This window comes from Mandrillus leucophaeus, unplaced genomic scaffold (assembly GCF_000951045.1).
Source record: "Mandrillus leucophaeus isolate KB7577 unplaced genomic scaffold, Mleu.le_1.0 Scaffold194, whole genome shotgun sequence".
NCBI classification, from domain to species: domain Eukaryota; kingdom Metazoa; phylum Chordata; class Mammalia; order Primates; family Cercopithecidae; genus Mandrillus; species Mandrillus leucophaeus.
In genome coordinates, this window is record NW_012101965.1 from 136250 (window position 1) to 139305 (window position 3056).

Here is a 3056-nt window from a genome sequence, read left to right on the forward strand (position 1 = left end):
ACACACACACACACACACACACACACACACACACACACACTCTGTCCAAACTGGAAAAGCAGCAGGAAATAATAGAAGAGAGGTGTTTGGTGCCAGGTCTGCTCCTGATTAGTTGTTTGACATTGAGCAGTTTTGTTTCCTCATCTGTAAAGTGGGGATAAAATGCTTGCCCTATTCAGCTCATGTACATGGAAACACTATAAAGTTCCATAAAAATGTTTACTTATATGCTACTTCTACCATAATTTTACACTGGTGTATTTCACTCCCCAGATAAATGCAAACTGCTCCAATGTTTTCTACTTTTTCTAATGTTTTAAACATGCCATACAGTAGGTATTTAGAAAATAAGTAAGTATGGCCAGGCACAGTGGCTCATGCCTATAATTCCAGCACTTGGGAGGCTGAGGCCAGAGAATCTCTTGAGGCCAGGAGTTACAGAACAGCCTGGACAACATAGTGAGACCCCATTTCCACAAAAATTTTTAAAAATTAGTTGGGCTCAGTGGCATGTGCCTACAGTCCCAGCTACTCAGGAGGCTGAGGCAGAAGGATCAAGCGAGTCCAGGAAATTGAGGCTGCAGTGAGCCTGGGCAAGAGCGTGAAACCCTGTCCCCAAAGAAAAAAAGAGAATAGCAGTCCCACAAAGGCATAAATGGAATATAGATTGATCTGATACAACTAAATCTTCAACAGGAGAGATGGGAGAAGGGTATCATACACTTGTGCTACCAACTTCCCTTGGGGCATTAATCTAAACTGTGATAACCTAACAAGCAAAACAGAAAAATGCTCCTTTACACGGAGCTGGCATTGTTTTTAAAAAGTATATGAACCTTCTAAGGCCTGTATTTTAGGTTCATCATCAAGTGTTCAGTACCCAGCTTCTGTTTCTCCTGCTCAAGTTAAAATAAACAGGGTTCACGTGATTCTGGGCAAAAATCTCAAGAGTTCAAGTCTGGACAACAGAGTAGCTAGGCTGAAGTCACCTGGGCCAAGCCTATCTTGTCTCTCCAGCTTTCTTACCCTGCATCCTGCCCTCAGCACTTCAGAACTCTGTGCTCCCCACCTATTGAAAGAGGAGGATCACACTGATTGCCCAATGAGCCCAAATCCCCTGACAACCTCATTCACTGAGGAGCCCCATAAACAGGACATTGCTATTTTCAGCTTTTTAACTGTGAGTTAAATATTTTTATCCTCCTTAAAATAGTTGCATCATAAGCAGGTGGGGAGTTGGGTGGAACGAAGGTAAGGAGGGTCTTCTTAAGTCACACGAGGCTTTCCAGGCAAAATCTAAAGTAGGGACGACTTAGTCACATTCATCCATGTAAACCCACTACTGTGTAAATAGGTGTTTAATAAATCTTCTGACGAAGGAAAGAATGACCCAACCAGACTCAGTCCTCTGGTTGTGACCATAGTGCTAGAGAGAGGGTGAACCCATGGGGAGAACCAACCCAGCTGCTGGGGTGGCAGCTACAGAGCTCCAGCCAGGTCTCCCAGACTCAGTCCAGGCCTTCTCTGTCAGGACAGAGCTTGGCCCTCACCCTCACTTCCTCAAACTAACATCACCCACGTACTTTTTTTTTAAAAAAAAAAAAAGAGGAAAAAAAGGACATGTATGTGTAAGTCCCGGTTCCTTGGGATACTAGCTGTGTAAAAGTGAACTGGTTATTACAAATGTAAGGTTTCAAAACTGTTTTATTAGATCGCTGATTATTCCTCTTATGTGGGAACAAATCCCCTTGTTTGCAGAGAGCATGGTCCTCTTAGGGTATGAATTTCTGACCAGTGTCCTCCATCTCCAGCTTCCCGACTCCCGACTATGCGACATGACACAGAGCCAGCCTGCCTGGATGTGACTCAGCTCTGCAACTTATTAAAGACCTTTGGCAAATCACCGAACTTCCCTGTGCCTCTGTTTCCTCACCTGTAAAATCCTGTAAAACGGCAGAAATAATTTTTTTTTTCAATTTCTTTTTTCTGAGATGGATTTTCGCTCTTGTTGCCCAGGCTGGAGTACAATGGTGCTATCTCGGCTCACCGTAACCTCCGCCTCCCAGGTTCAAGCAATTCTCCTGCCTCAGCCTCCTAAGCAGCTGGGATTACAGGTATGTGCCACCATGCCTGGCTAATTTTCTATGTTTAGTAGAGACAGGGCTTCTCCACGTTGGTCAGGTTGGTCTTGAACTCCCGACCTGCCCACCTTGGCCTCCCAAAGTGCTGGGATTATAGTAGGCGTGGGCCACCACGCCTGGTCCAGAAATAATAATATTAATACCCTAATAACTAACCCTAAAGGGTTGCCATGAGGAATAAAAAAGTTATTAAAGTAGTTAGAACAGTGCTTGGCATGTACGCACAAATTTTTTTTTTTTTTTTTTTTTTTTTTTGAGACAGGGTCTTGCTCTGTTGCTCACACTGAGTGCAGTGGCATGGTCATGGCTTACTGCAGCTTCAACCTGCCAGGCTTAAGCCATCCTCCCACCTCAGCATGGGACTACAGGTGCTGGGACTACAGATGCACACCACCACTCCCAGCTGATTTTTTTTTTTTTTTTTTTGAGATGGAGTCTCGCTCTGTCGCCCAGGCTGCAGTGCAGTGACGTGATCTCCGCTCACTGCAAGCTCCACCTCCCGAGTTCACACCATTCTCTTGCCTCAGTCTCCCAAGTAGCTGGGACTACAGGCACCCGCCACCACGCCCAGCTAATTCTTTGTATTTTTTAGTATAGACGGGATTTCACTGTGTTTGCCAAGATGGTCTCGATCTCCTGACCTCGTGATCCGCCTGCCTCAGCCTCCCAAAATGCTGGGATTACAGGCGTGAGCCACCGTGCCCAGCCCCAGCCGATTTTTTATAAAAAAAAATTTGTAGAGATGGGTGTCTCACTGTTACCCAGGCTGGTCTTGAACTCCTGGGCTTAAGTGATCTTCCCGCCTTAGCCTCCCAAAGTGCTGGGATCACAGGTGTGAGCCACTGCACCTGGCCAAGAACTGTTTAACTATAAGCAATTGTTAATAAACACCATATCACTTTATATTACTTGTCA